The 17,098-nt window shown below is 38.6% G+C and overlaps 1 non-coding gene across 1 annotated transcript; it reads right to left on the minus strand.

Moving 5' to 3' along the window:
• Positions 1 to 2,986: 2,986 nt before the first annotated feature.
• LOC121206907 (small nucleolar RNA R71) lies at positions 2,987 to 3,093 on the minus strand. Its single transcript, XR_005902078.1, has one exon. It is a non-coding gene; the product is annotated as a small nucleolar RNA R71 (small nucleolar RNA).
• Positions 3,094 to 17,098: the final 14,005 nt, after the last annotated feature.

Genomic DNA, 17,098 nt, shown 5'->3' on the forward strand with positions numbered 1-17,098 from the left:
AAACCCTAGCCATGGATTCCCCCATGCGAATTTCGGCCTCCATGAAAAAGATGAGTCAATTTTGGCTTTATTTTCCCTGTTTATTTCTTTTACTTACCAAATGACCAAAATGCCCTTCCTTACTAAACTTTCAAAAATTCCATTCATGTCCAATTTTTTCCATCACTAAGAAATTGGTCAAATTTCTATTTAAGACCTCCTAATTAATATTTCAAAGCAATTTCATACTAGAAACTTCTAGAATGCAGGTTTTGCAACTTATTCAATTTAGCCCCTAACTTCAAATTGAGCACTTTATGCATAGAATTTCTTCATGAAATTTTCACACAATCATGCAATCATATCATAGACCTCAAAATAATCATAAAATAATTATTTCTATCTCAGATTTTGTGGTCCCGAAACCTCTGTTCCAACTAGACCCAATTTTGGGCTATTACAAGATAGGGGAACGAGAGGGGTAAGCATTTACATGCTTAGTAAGCCCAAATAACTGGAAAGTAAACTTACCGATTAATTAGCATACAAACATGTTAGAAAACCAATCCAATAAATAGAAGATAGCCTACTATTACATGCACTCAAACATCAAGTTAGTCCCACAATAATTCATCATGTAATTTGTCTTAGATGAGCTCATCATCCAACATTTTCATTTCTATACCTCACATTAATTCCGTTGAGTTCCGCAGAAATCTCGATGGATTATCCATTTACCGTCAAGTCATAAGAGTGATCTTCTCAAGTATGCACTCTCGAGAACCTCTCATCTTATAGTTGGATTACCAGCACAGGCTAAATCCCCCGTAATATAAACTCATGGAGTGTTGTCGGGATTATTGATAAACGCCAAATGATACATGTTTTTACCCCAAATACTTAGCATATTTATGGATGTTTACTATTAGATTTGTAGATTTTGGTGCTTTTAATCTGGTTATTTCATGTTTTGTACCTAGGAGAGCACCAAGAGTCAAAAGGAGCCAAAAACGAGCTAAAAAGGGACAAAACGGACTAAATCGAGAAGACCCACACGGCCTAAGCCTTGCCACATGGGCAGCTCACACGTCCATGCCTTTTGAGGGTGTTGACCAAGGTTTACAAGACTCACACAACCTGGCCATTAAGCCCACACGGTCGTGGCAATTTAACGGATCGAACACGGCCTGGCAACCACGTCACATGGTTGTGGCACACGGGCGTGTCCCTTTTTCAAGGAGTTGTATTTTACACGAAAAAAGGATACTTAGGGGGCAAGAAAGCCAATCAAAAGCCTATATGAACACCCTAAGTATGACCTAGAAAGGGGGGCTCTCCAGAACTTTTTTGGAACACAGAACCACACGCTGGTAATTACTTGAAGGAAGCCAGACGATCCATCTCAAAAGCCGGAGCTACTCTATGACTGAAGATCTCTCTCAGAATTCCTTTAAGGGTTTTTAAGTTTTCTTTATGTTTTGTTATTTTCATAGTTTTGAGATGTACTCTTATTTTATTATGAACTAAACCCCTTAGATACCTAAGGGGGATAAAACCTATGATGGAACTTGTTATTATTATCTGAACTGTATGATAAATACATGATTTGTTCTTAATTATGTGTTTTTAATGCTTGAGTTAATATTCTGGGTATTAATTCATGATCTAATGTGCTTATGAAGAGGAGGAATAGGCCCTGCATAAGAGTAGATTTGGCATGATTAAGCGGAGTTGATCGGGTGCCTAGAAATAGGGTTACGAGATTTTGCCAGATTAGGGTGAAACCTATTATGGGAGTCCATAGATCGAGTTAATGCAACCCTAGAGTGTTAATTAGAGAAAAGTATCGGTTATTCAATGGAGGGGTTGGACGTTATTAGTCTTGAATAGGGATAATAACGTAGGTTAGGGAGTCTTACGGATCAAGTCAAGTGAATAAATCGTCCGGTTCAGATTCAGATAACAAGTGAAATTTAGATGGATTCCTCCTTGGGTCTCGTCTTTATTAATTGCTTCTCTTCAAGTCTTTTTCCAAATTCTCTCTTCGATTTAATTAAATTAGTTAATTAGTTTAGATAATTAGTTTAATAAACAAACCCTTTTATTCTTAGGCTAGATAATAAAAAGATAGTTATTACCAGTACTTTTGGTTCCCTTAGGTACGATATCCCGATCTTGCCATTACTATACTATTGTTCGATAGGTGCGCTTGCCTTTTCATCGTGATAATAGTTAGTCTAGGTTTGATCTTCATTATAAATATTTATTACTTGTTACGAATCACTGCGATCAAGTTTTTGGCGCCATTACCGGGGAACTGAAATATTAGGAACACTAAATTTTTATTACTTTAGCCATTTATTTTTCTTGCAATTTTATTTTGTTTCCTTATTTATTAATTTACTTTTTCTTTCTCTTGGCAGGTTTTTATAGTTTATGACTAGAAGAAACCCGTCAGGACCCCTACTTTTTGACGAAGAAATCGATCGAATAGTTTGTAGAAATCAAAGAGAAATAAGGCGTAGTTTACGATACACAGAAAACGAACAAGAAGACAATACTCAACCTCCAACTGACGAGATGGCTGAAAACCAAGACAATTAGCTGCCTCCTGCAATTGTAGCTAACCAAAATCCTGCTCCACGTACTATGTATGACTATGCTAAACCCTCTTTAACAGGAACTGAATCAAGTATAGTTAGACCTGCTATTGCTGCGAATAATTTTGAATTAAAACCTAACACTATTCAGATGATACAGCAGTTTGTTTAGTTTGATGGCTTACAGGATGAAGATCCCAACACTCACTTAGCAAATTTCCAGGAATTTTGCGATACATTCAAAATCAATGGCGTTTTGACGATGCCAGCCGTCTTCGGTTATTTCCCTTATCACTGAGAAACAAAGCTAAACAATGGTTAAACTCGTTACCACGAGGGTCTATCACTACTTGGGAACAAATACCGAGAAATTTTTACTAAAATATTTTTCGCCGGCTAAAACGGCTAAATTACGCAATGATTTCTCTTTTTTTGTGCAGATGGACTTAGCAACACTTTACGATGCATGGGAGAGATACAAGGATCTATTGAGAAGGTGCCTTCACCATGAGTTACCTCTATGGTTGCAAGTTCAAACGTTCTACAATAGTGTGAATCCCTCAACAAGACAAATGATTGACGCTGCTGCTGGAGGAACTATCAACAATAAAACACTGGAAGATGCCTACGACATCATAGAACAGATGTCACTGAACAACTATCAATGGCAAGTCATGAGGACTAAGCCAACAAAAACGGTCGGAGTTTATAACATCGATTCAGTCACCATGCTCTCTAATCAGGTAGAACTTCTCAAAAAAAAGATTGATGGTTTTCTTGGTTCTATGCAGGTACATCTAGTAATGAGGTGTGACTCAAATGGAGGAGGTGTGCATATAGAATATCAATCCTTCAATCCCACAACCAAAGAGGAACATGTCAACTATATGGGTAACAATAACTTTAGAACTCAAAATAACCCATACAATAATACCTATAATGGAGGTTGGAGGAACCACCTAAATTTTTCCTAGGGAGGTCAAGGGAATCAAAAGCCACAAAATCCTCAGGGTTTTCAATAGCCACCTTATCAACAAGAGAAGAAGCTGAACCTTTAAGAGATGCTCTCTAAATTCATCTCGGTGTTAGAAGCCCATTTTCAAAATACCGAGACTGCACTTAAGAATCAACAAGCATCGGTCCAAGGACTCGAAACTTAGATAGGCCAGCTACCCAAACTAATCTCTGAAAGACCACAAGGTAGCCTACCAAGTAATACTGAACCTAATCCGAGGGAACACCTCAATGCAATTAGCGCTCAAAATAAGGACGGACTCATTATCCCCGAGCCAGAAATATAGCAAAACAACGCGATGAACAAAGGACGAGAAGAGGTAAACAATAATGATCCCAAACAGGCAAGTATGAATTATGAACCTCATGTGCCATATCCTAAAGTGATGACAAAAGACAGAACAGAAGAACAATTCGGTAAGTTTGTCAAACTCTTAAAGAAATTACATATTAACTTACCATATATTGAAGTTCTTTCACAAATGCCCAACTCAGCAAAATTCTTAAAGGAACTTCTGAGCAACAAAAGGAAATTAGACACTACATCACATGTGGAACTCAATGAAGTCTGCTCAGCCATTCTAAAGAATAAGCTACCTAACAAATTGCAAGATCCAGGGAGTTTTACAATTCCTTGCTTAATTGGTAGTTTATCTGTGAATAATGCTTTAGCTGATTTAGGGGCAAGTATAAATGTTATGCCCTATAAAATGTTTAAAAACTAGGTCTCGGTAAACCCAAATAGACTAGGATGAGCATATAATTGGCTGACAAAACAGTTAGATTTCCTAAGGGTATTATTGATGATGTTCTCGTTAAAATTGATAAATTTATTTACCCAGTAGACTTTGTTGTCTTAGATATGGATGAGGATAACGATGTACCTTTAATTTTAGGACGACCCTTTTTAGCAACTGCCAGGACCATTATTAATGTAGGCACAGGAGAGCTAACACTTCATGCAGGTGACGATGCAGTAACACTCCAAGCACGCAACTCAGTCAAAACCCCTAAGACTCAGGATAATGCTATAAAACCTATCGATGATAAAACTAATATTCAACCGTCCTTGCAGGAACCTTCTCGAACCAAGACAACAGAGACAGTGCGCTACTATCATGAAAAGAACAAAGACATCCATGAAGAACGAAGACTACGGATAGAGGAGCTAGACGAATGGCGAGAACACAAACCTAGAACACATGATAAACCGAAACTACACAAAACAAGCCCGAAACCTCTCTTAATCAACTTCAGGTCTGTGATACAGTCTTACTAGATGCCGTTGATTCTCACATTGTCACTACCACACCAAATGAGGAAATCCCTCTTACGGTACTCAGTATTTTTCCATTCGGTACAGTGGAGGTGAGTCATACTATAACATCTCGAAATAGGGCCTAAATGGAATAGTGGTTGCGAAACCAAAAATCTGAGATAGAAAAGTTTATTTGATTTATCGAGTGATTAGATGCATGTGTTAGAGTATTGATAAGAAATTTTATAGATTACATGTTTAATTTGCCTATTAGGGCTTATTAGTAGAAGTTGCTGTAACAGCCCGATTTAGGGCCTAAACAAAATGATGGTTTTAGAACCATGAATTTGAAGTCAAAAAAATTATTCTGATTAAGTTTTAAGGTTTATTTATTGATTAAAATATTATGTAAAAATATCGTTACGTAATTTTACTGATAAAGTGCTTAGTTGGACTTTTAGGACTGAATTGCAAAAGTTGCAAAATATGTGTTCTAATTCATAAGTACTGTAACACCCCAAACCCGAGACCGTCACCGGAGTCGAATACGAGGTGTTGACAGACTTTTAAAAATTTTTCTAGACACTGCCCAGTCTGAGTACTAGTCGCTTCAAAAATCATATCTTGAGTTTCACAACTCGAAAATCAGTTTTGTGATTTTTCCCTGAAACTAGACTCATGTCCCCACCTATATATTTATTTCTAGAATTTTTGGTCGGGCCCATTAGTACAGTTTATTAGTCAAAGTCTCTCATGTTACAGGGGTCGACTACACTGACCTTTTCCCATTACGACTGGGATATCTCTCTGCACAGGGCTTCAATACTAATGTCGTTTGTTTCTATGGAAACTAGACTCAGAGAGGAATCCATACATATATGGTATGACCCCTAATTATCTCTGGTCAATTTATAGTGAATTTCCAAAGGCGGAACAGTGAATCCAGAAACTGTTCTGGCCCTGTTCCACAAGAACCCGAATATCTCTTTCTGTACTGTTCCTATAAGTGTTTCGTTACTTCCATATGAAAGTAGATTCATCAAGGTTCGATTACATAATTTATTCACTATTTAATTCCACTCCTACGAATTTATGTGATTTTTCAATTCTACACCACTGTTGCTGTCAAAATCTGTTTTCAAGATAAACTTTACCTATTTTGTGGTTACCATGGACCAACTAGGGTTTTGCCATACATAGGTCCACATGTGATCATATTTAGCCATTCCAATGGCTGATCATTAGCCCAACACTTCCATTTCAATCCATAGTCACATCGTGAAACCATATATGTACATACATAAACACAAATGGTCTAATGCCATACTCCACATCTACAAGCCATTTTCGCATGGCTTTACACACATACATCACAAAAGAACTTAAACAACAGGGGGTAGTCCTATACATGCCATATCCAGAGTTCAACTAAAAGAGTACCAAAAGAGCTTGATAGTGTAGATGACTTCGACTTCGCTGATCCCGAATCCGATAGCTAACGAACAAAATCTATAAAACAGAGAGCCAAAGCAACCGGGTAAGCATTTTAAGCTTAGTAAGTCTCAAGTAATGAAATCGGCTTTGACTACAGTATTACATTCACATAGCTAACTAAATCACTTTATTAACACACATTCTCATAATCATACTTACTTCACACTCCATCAACATATATACACAAAGTATCAACCTTTCTAAAAGCCGAAAATTCGTTAGCCGATCGCACGAATACTATTTAAAACGAATCGACTTTTCCAATGCACATGCAACACACCTTATCGTTCGGGTTGGTCGAGCATATTTATTGAATTAGTTACAGCACAAAACGCTCACATTCAAACCCAAGTTTCTTCGGTATTTAACCGAATACAACCGCAAACACCTTTGCCTTCGGGTCTTAACCCGGACATATCAACTTGCATAATTGCCTTCGGGTCTTAGCCCGGATATATCATCTCGCATAATTGCCTTCGGGTCATAGCCCGGACATATTAACTCGCATAATTGCCTTCGGGTCTTAGCCCGGATATATCAACTCGCATAATTGCCTTCGGGTCTTAGCCCGGATATATTAACTCGCATAATTGCCTTCGGGTCTTAGCCCGGATATATCAACTCGCATAATTGCCTTCGGGTCTTAGCCCGGATATATTTCAAATGCTCATGCACACATATATCAATAATCATAACACATCCATTTCATTTCTTCGTTACTAAGGCTCAAACACAAAACATTTATTAAACCTTTCAAATTTCGGCTCAGTAGCCGCACACAAAGAGCATAATTTCAATTGGCTTTATAACATAGTCTCTAAGCACATTCGACTATCCGTCATAGTATGACTATTCATTTCAATATAATTCAAGTAGGATCATTACTCGAAGACTTACCTCAAATGTCGTCGAATGACTTCAACGGCTATTCAATTACTTTTTCCTTCCCTTTATCGGATCTAGTTCCCCCTTGCTCTTGAGCTTAAGTTCAACAAAATTTAAAATAGTCATTAATCGACTATTCAAGTATTACTTTCATAATAATATTATATATATTGATCCGACTTTCACACACATAGATTATAGCAAGCTTTATATTAATCAATAAATAATTCATCGGCAAACTTTCATTAATGTTTACAACAAAATCACATATTCACTACGAGCTGTTTTCCTGAGCAGTAGTTACTAAATTACTTATAACTGGAGCTACTAAACTCCAAATCACTTGCCGTTAATTTTCCCTGAATATAGACTCGTATATCTTCCATCCATAAAATTTTCAGAATTTTAGGCTTGGCCAATCAATACCAGATTTTTCTTAAAGTTTCCCCTATTTCACTGGTTGACTATTCTGACCACTCTTCACTACGAATCCAATTTCTCACTTTACAGAATTCCAAATGTGTTGTATTTGATCTCATTTGAAACTAGACTCATTAAGGAGTCTAAGCATATAAATTTTATCTTATAATCATTTTTGTACAATTTATAATGATTTTCTAAAAACAGAACAGGGAATCCAGCAGTCATTTTGACTCAGCCCCACAATACTTCAAATATCTCAAGATCGGTAACTCTTTTGTTTTTATAGTTTCCTTTGTAAGAAAATAGACTCTTCAAGCTTTAATGACATAATTCACTCAGCTTCTAATTCAACTCCTACAATTTATGGCGATTTTCCAAAATCACCTTACTGCTGCTGTCCCCAAACAGATTATTACCAAATCAAATACTAACATTAGCATTTCACCTTAATAGCTAGCTTACCAAGCCTTGATTTAACATATAATTCACACATATCACATTCAGCTATATATATATACATTCTAAATCCCTCTCTTAACACATAATCTACTAACTTGAAAATTATTTTCTAACAAATTTTAACTTACACTAAAGCCGAGTGTTACTCAAGCTTTAAGCTCATGTTCTTTCATTATTAAGCAAGTGTTATAACACAAGGATTCATGGCCGAAACCTATGCATAACATTATTCAAGATTTAAACTCTTAAATGTCATTAGCAAATAAAGCCATACACACACAACTTATAAGTAAATTCCATCCTTGCAAAGCCTATAGTTCACTCGGCCACTCAACCCACAACCTATCGAAACTTCAATTCAAACTCATTAGCCGAACATACATATACTTATAATAAGCACATATGACATCTTCTTCAAGACACATTCGGCTATGGCATAATTTCCTTATAAAACCCAATTAATCAATCCACCTTAACCGAAACTTAACTCATACAAAACCTATCTTCAAACCATAAAATAGGTAGAAGTTAAACTAATCATCCAAATGGTGCATAAGTTTTCGAAGAATGACATTGAACTTACCTTACTTTAGGTATCCACCTTAGCCGAATTTTCTTCCCCAAAGGCTTTTCTTCCTCTTCTTTCTCTAGTTACGGCAATGGAGGAGAAAACATAGGCTAACTTTGGTTTTTCCTCCCACTAACTTGTATTTTATTAACCTTATTCATTATTTCATTTTGTAACATAAACTATTAGCATAAAATAGTTATAATATTATTTACTCCATAACATGGCCGGCCACCATATTTAACTTGGGTAAATTGACATGCAAAACCACTCCTTTCAATGCATGTACTATTAGACCATTGTAAATTAGCCTCTCACTTTCCAACAAAGTTTCATATAAGTCCATATAAAAAAAGATTCACATAAAGATGATCAAATTAATGCATGAAACTTTCACACATGCAATTACTCACATCATAAACACAGAATATAATTTTTAATTATTTATAAGACTCGGTTTCGTGGTCCCGAAACCACTTTTCGACTAGGGTCAACTTTGGGCCGTCACAACTCTCCCCCACTTAAGAAATTTTCGTCCCCGAAAATCTTACCGGTAAATAGGTTTGGGTATCGTTCTTTCATTGAGCTCTCGGTCTCCCAAGTAGCTTCCTCGATCCCGTGTTTGAGCCATAACACCTTTACTAGCGGAACTCTTTTGTTTCGCAACTCCTTTACTTCACGAGCTAGGATACGCATCGGTTCTTCTTCATAGCTCATGTCGACTTGAATTCCAACCTCCGATGGGCTAATTATGTGCGATGGATCAGATCGATAGCGTCGAAGCATCGAAACATGAAAGACGTCATGAATCTTTTCAAGCTCCGGGGGCAAAATCAATCTATACGCAACCGGGCCAACTCGTTCGGAGATTTCGTACGGCCCAATGAATCTTGGGCTCAACTTGCCCTTACGGCCGAACCTGAGTATCTTTTTCCAAGGTGAAACCTTAAGGAACACTTTGTCTCCCACCTGATACTCGATGTCTTTTCGTTTCAAATCTGCGTACGATTTCTGACGATCCGTGGCTATCTTCAGACTTTCACGGATTACCTTTACTTTCTGTTCAGCATCTCTAATCAAATCAACTCCGAAAATTTTACTTTCACCGAGCTCGGTCCAAAACAATGGTGTACGGCATTTACGACCGTACAAAGCCTCGTAGGGTGCCATCTTAATACTTGATTGAAAACTATTGTTGTAAGCGAATTCAATCAAAGGTAAGTACCGTTCCCATGAACTACTGAACTCGAGGATGCAACATCTCAACATATCCTCAAGTATCTGAATTATCCGCTCGGATTGACCATCTGTTTGTGGATGAAAAGCGGTGCTAAAATGCAGCTTGGTACCCAAAGCTTCTTGCAATTTCTTCCAAAATCGCGAGGTGAATCTCGGATCTCTATCCGACACAATAGAAATCGGTACCCCGTGTAATCTCACAATCTGAGAAACATACAATTCAGCTAGTTTATCCAATGAAAAATCCGTACGCACGGGGATAAAGTGAGCCGACTTAGTTAGTCTATCGACAACAACCCATATCGCATCCTTCTTACTTGCTGACAAGGGCAGTCCGGACACAAAGTCCATTGTGACTCGATCCCATTTCCACTCGGGTATCATGATCGGCTGGAGTAATCCTGAAGGCACTTGATGTTCCGCTTTCACTTGTTGACATATTAAACATCTCGAAACAAAGTCGGAGATGTCCCGTTTCATACCATGCCACCAAAATTGACGTTTCAAATCGTTGTACATTTTCGTACTCCCCGGGTGAATTGACATTCGGCTACAATGGGCTTCGTTCAGAATCATCGAAATGAGTTCCGAATTCCTTGGAACACACAACCGATTTCTGAACCTCAAACAATTATCGTCGTCAATTTGAAACTCTGATCCCTCGTTCGGAAAACACTCAGCCCGTTTTGCAACCAATTCATCATCGACTTTCTGAGCTTCACGAATTTGGTGAGTCAATAATGGTTTAGCTTTTAATTCAGCTACTAACACATTGTCTGGTAGAACAGACAAATGCACGTTCATCGCTCGCAAAGCAAACAATGACTTCCGGCTTAAGGCGTCCGCAACCACGTTAGCCTTTCCCGGGTGGTAATCAATGACAAGCTCGTAATCTTTCAATAACTCAAGCCAACGTCTTTGTCGCAGATTCAAGTCTCGTTGAGTCATCAAATATTTGAGACTTTTGTGGTCCGAAAATACATGGCACTTCTCACCAAACAGATAATGTCGCCATATTTTTAAAGCAAATACGATGGCAGCTAGTTCGAGATCATGGGTCGGATAATTCCTCTCGTGTGGCTTCAATTGTCTCGACGCATAGGCCACGACTCGACCTTCTTGCATCAATACGCAACCCAACCCAAGTAGGGATGCGTCACTATAGATGACAAACTCTTTACCCGATTCGGGTTGCACCAAAATTGGAGCTTCAGTCAAATGAGTTTTCAGTTGGTCGAAACTTTTCTGACATTTCTCCGTCCACTCGAACTTAACATGCTTTTGAAGTAGCTTCGTCATTGGTGTGGCTATCATCGAGAAACCTTTCACAAATCGTCGGTAATAACCGGCGAGCCCCAAAAAGCTCCGAACTTCAGTAACATTTCTCGGAGGTTTCCAGTCAAGTATGGCTGAAATTTTGTTCGGGTCAACTCGAATACCCGACGCGGATACCACATGACCCAAGAAGCTAACCTCTCTTAACCAGAACTCACACTTACTGAACTTAGCATATAACTGCTTATCCCGTAAAATTTGCAACACTAGTCTCAGGTGCTCAGCATGTTCGGTCTCATCTCTTGAATAGACCAAGATGTCATCAATGAACACAACTACGAACCGATCCAAATATGGTCTGAAGATCCGATTCATCAAATCCATAAATACTGCCGGGGCATTAGTGAGCCCAAACGGCATCACTAAGAATTCGTAGTGACCGTACCTCGTTCTGAAAGCAGTTTTGGGTACGTCTGAATCTCGAATCCGCAACTGATAATAACCCGATCTCAAATCTATTTTTGAGAACACTGAGGCCCCCTTTAGTTGATCAAACAAATCATCGATACGCGGTAGTGGGTATTTATTCTTTATCGTCACTTTATTCAGTTGACGATAGTCAATGCACAACCTCATGGTTCCGTCCTTCTTTTTCACGAACAATACTGGTGCACCCCAAGGTGAGAAACTTGGCCGAGCGAAACCTCTATCCGTCAATTCTTGCAGCTGAGCTTTCAACTCTTTTAACTCAGTTGGTGCCATACGATACGGAGCTATCGAAATCGGCGTAGTCCCAGGTATAAGCTCAATACCAAACTCTATCTCCCGAACAGGTGGTAAACCCGGCAATTCTTCAGGAAAAACATCCGGGTATTCACAAACCACCGGCACAGATTCAGGTTTCTTTTCTAGTTCTTGGTCATCCAGTACATACGCAAGGTATGCTTCGCACCCTTTTCTCACATATTTCTGGGCCAACATTGAGGATATTACAGCGGGCAACCCATCCAAATCCGTAGACTCAACTCGGATTACTTCGTTATTTGCACACCTCAAATCAATAGTCTTACTTTTGCAATTCACAACCTCATCATGCACGGTCAACCAATCCAACCCAAGGATAACATCAAATTCATCAAACGGCAAAAGCATCAAGTCCGCTGGAAAACAGGAACCTCGAATTGCTAGGGGACATTTCTTACACACTTTGTCGACAAGCACGTAACGACCCAAGGGATTTGACACCCGAATTACAAACTCAGTAGACTCAATAGGTAAAGTCTTACTGGATGCTAAGGTTTCACATATGTACGAATGAGTAGAACCGGGGTCAATCAAAGCAATTACATTAGTATCAAAGAGAGTAAAAGTACCGGTAATAACATCAGGCGAAGAAGCATCCTCGCGGGCACGTATAGCATATGCTCTAGCAGGTGCACGAGCCTCGGATCTGGTCGTAGCATCTCTAGATCCTCTCTGACCACCACTAGCATTGCCCATATTTCTAGATGGTCTACCTCGAGCAGTGGTAGCACCCGGTTTCCCACTCTGATTTACATTCTGTTCGGACAGCCTCGGGCAATCTTTAATGAAGTGGTCCACTGATCCGCACTTGTAACAGGAGCGGTCATGGAATCTACAACTCCCCAAATGCCATTTACCGCAATGTCGACATTCCGTTCAGCCTCGACGTTCATTCCCAACACTGGCGACTGAAGTGCCTCGTGTACCCACAGGGGGTCGATCACGATCTCGTCTAAAAAGGCCCGAAGTGCTTTTAGACCGGCCCACATCATCTCGAAATTTCTTCGATGCCTGTTGATGAGACTTTCCCGAGAATCTTTTACGAAACTCCCCGGTTCCCACATCAACTTTTTGTTTTTCCTTTCTAAGCTCTTCGGCTTTACAAGCTCGCTCGACAAGTACTACGAACTCTCGTATCTCAAGAATGCCAACGAACATTTTTATATCTTCATTCAGCCCATCTTCGAAGCGTTTACACATAACAGCCTCGGATGAAACACATTCCCGAGCGTATCTACTAAGTCTAACAAATTTTCGCTCGTAATCAGTAACTGACATAGAACCTTGCTTAAGCTCAAGAAATTCCTTCCGTTTTTGATCAACAAATCTCTGACTGATATACTTTTTCCGAAACTCAGTTTGGAAAAACTCCCAAGTTACTTGCTCCCGGGGCACGACAGAAGTCAGAGTACTCCACCAATAGTAGGCAGAATCACGTAGCAAGGAGATAGCACACTTTAGACATTCATCGGGTGTACAAGATAGCTCATCGAGTACCCGGATAGTGTTGTCCAACCAAAATTCAGCTTGCTCGGCATCGTCGCTATCCGTAGCTTTAAATTCAGTAGCCCCATGTTTTCGGATTCGGTCAACTGGGGGCTTATTTGACCTTATTTGGTCAGTTACCGGAGGTATTGTAGGTGCGGGGGTGGTGTTTGTCGGGAATGGAGGTTGTGGAACAGCCGTATTAGTTCGAATGTATTGGTTGAACCAATCATTCATCACGCTATAGAAAGCTTGTCTAGCTTCATCGTTCGGGTTACTCGCATTAGGTTGAGAGTCCACCGGCGCTGTCCCTTGTGCGGGAGCAGGCGCTACACTCTCAAGATCATCAGCTACCGCTCGGTTGGGATCGGGATCCATTACTATAAATAAACACATTTGCAATTGTCAGAAATCACCACACTATCAATTAATCACATAAAATGGCATGTATAGCTAGACCCCAACACATTACGGTAGTCCTAGAATCGACTAAACCGTAGCTCTGATACCACTAAATTGTAACACCCCAAACCCGAGACCGTCACCGGAGTCGAATACGAGGTGTTGACAGACTTTTAAAAATTTTTCCAGACACTGCCCAGTCTGAGTACTAGTCGCTTCAAAAATCATATCTTGAGTTTCACAACTCGAAAATCAGTTTTGTAATTTTTCCCTGAAACTAGACTCATGTCCCCACCTATATATTTATTTATAGAATTTTTGGTCGGGCCCATTAGTACAGTTTATTAGTAAAAGTCTCTCATGTTACAGGGGTCGACTACACTGACCTTTTCCCATTACGACTGGGATATCTCTCTGCACAGGGCTTCAATACTAATGCCGTTTGTTTCTATGGAAACTAGACTCAGAGAGGAATCCATACATATATGGTATGACCCCTAATTATCTCTGGTCAATTTATAGTGAATTTCCAAAGGCGGAACAGTGAATCCAGAAACTGTTCTGGCCCTGTTCCACAAGAACCCGAATATCTCTTTCTGTACTGTTCCTATAATTGTTTCGTTACTTCCATATGAAAGTAGATTCATCAAGGTTCGATTACATAATTTATTCACTATTTAATTCCACTCCTACGAATTTATGTGATTTTTCAATTCTACACCACTGTTGCTGTCAAAATCTGTTTTCAAGATAAACTTTACCTATTTTGTGGTTACCATGGACCAACTAGGGTTTTGCCATACATAGGTCCACATGTGATCATATTTAGCCATTCCAATGGCTGATCATTAGCCCAACACTTCCATTTCAATCCATAGTCACATCGTGAAACCATATATATACATACATAAACACAAATGGTCTAATGCCATACTCCACATCTACAAGCCATTTTCGCATGGCTTTACACACATACATCACAAAAGAACTTAAACAACAGGGGGTAGTCCTATACATGCCATATCCAGAGTTCAACTAAAAGAGTACCAAAAGAGCTTGATAGTGTAGATGACTTCGACTTCGCTGATCCCGAATCCGATAGCTAACGAACAAAATCTATAAAACAGAGAGCCAAAGCAACCGGGTAAGCATTTTAAGCTTAGTAAGTCTCAAGTAATGAAATCGGCTTTGACTACAGTATTACATTCACATAGCTAACTAAATCACTTTATTAACACACATTCTCATAATCATACTTACTTCACACTCCATCAACATATATACACAAAGTATCAACCTTTCTAAAAGCCGAAAATTCGTTAGCCGATCGCACGAATACTATTTAAAACGAATCGACTTTTCCAATGCACATGCAACACACCTTATCGTTCGGGTTGGTCGAGCATATTTATTGAATTAGTTACAGCACAAAACGCTCACATTCAAACCCAAGTTTCTTCGGTATTTAACCGAATACAACCGCAAACACCTTTGCCTTCGGGTCTTAACCCGGACATATCAACTTGCATAATTGCCTTCGGGTCTTAGCCCGGATATATCATCTCGCATAATTGCCTTCGGGTCATAGCCCGGACATATTAACTCGCATAATTGCCTTCGGGTCTTAGCCCGGATATATCAACTCGCATAATTGCCTTCAGGTCTTAGCCCGGATATATTAACTCGCATAATTGCCTTCGGGTCTTAGCCCGGATATATCAACTCGCATAATTGCCTTCGGGTCTTAGCCCGGATATATTTCAAATGCTCATGCACACATATATCAATAATCATAACACATCCATTTCATTTCTTCGTTACTAAGGCTCAAACACAAAACATTTATTAAACCTTTCAAATTTCGGCTCAGTAGCCGCACACAAAGAGCATAATTTCAATTGGCTTTATAACATAGTCTCTAAGCACATTCGACTATCCGTCATAGTATGACTATTCATTTCAATATAATTCAAGTAGGATCATTACTCGAAGACTTACCTCAAATGTCGTCGAACGACTTCAACGGCTATTCAATTACTTTTTCCTTCCCTTTATCGGATCTAGTTCCCCCTTGCTCTTGAGCTTAAGTTCAACAAAATTTAAAATAGTCATTAATCGACTATTCAAGTATTACTTTCAGAATAATATTATATATATTGATCCGACTTTCACACACATAGATTATAGCAAGCTTTATATTAATCAATAAATAATTCATCGGCAAACTTTCATTAATGTTTACAACAAAATCACATATTCACTACGAGCTGTTTTCCTGAGCAGTAGTTACTAAATTACTTATAACTGGAGCTACTAAACTCCAAATCACTTGCCGTTAATTTTCCCTGAATATAGACTCGTATATCTTCCATCCATAAAATTTTCAAAATTTTAGGCTTGGCCAATCAATACCAGATTTTTCTTAAAGTTTCCCCTATTTCACTGGTTGACTATTCTGACCACTCTTCACTACGAATCCAATTTCTCACTTTACAGAATTCCAAATGTGTTGTATTTGATCTCATTTGAAACTAGACTCATTAAGGAGTCTAAGCATATAAATTTTATCTTATAATCATTTTTGTACAATTTATAATGATTTTCTAAAAACAGAACAGGGAATCCAGCAGTCATTTTGACTCAGCCCCACAATACTTCAAATATCTCAAGATCGGTAACTCTTTTGTTTTTATAGTTTCCTTTGTAAGAAAATAGACTCTTCAAGCTTTAATGACATAATTCACTCAGCTTCTAATTCAACTCCTACAATTTATGGCGATTTTCCAAAATCACCTTACTGCTGCTGTCCCCAAACAGATTATTACCAAATCAAATACTAACATTAGCATTTCACCTTAATAGCTAGCTTACCAAGCCTTGATTTAACATATAATTCACACATATCACATTCAGCTATATATATATACATTCTAAATCCCTCTCTTAACACATAATCTACTAACTTGAAAATTATTTTCTAACAAATTTTAACTTACACTAAAGCCGAGTGTTACTCAAGCTTTAAGCTCATGTTCTTTCATTATTAAGCAAGTGTTATAACACAAGGATTCATGGCCGAAACCTATGCATAACATTATTCAAGATTTAAACTCTTAAATGTCATTAGCAAATAAAGCCATACACACACAACTTATAAGTAAATTCCATCCTTGCAAAGCCTATAGTTCACTCGGCCACTCAACCCACAACCTA

The sequence above is a fragment of the Gossypium hirsutum genome, chromosome A09 (genome assembly GCF_007990345.1).
Source record: "Gossypium hirsutum isolate 1008001.06 chromosome A09, Gossypium_hirsutum_v2.1, whole genome shotgun sequence".
Lineage (NCBI taxonomy): Eukaryota > Viridiplantae > Streptophyta > Magnoliopsida > Malvales > Malvaceae > Gossypium > Gossypium hirsutum.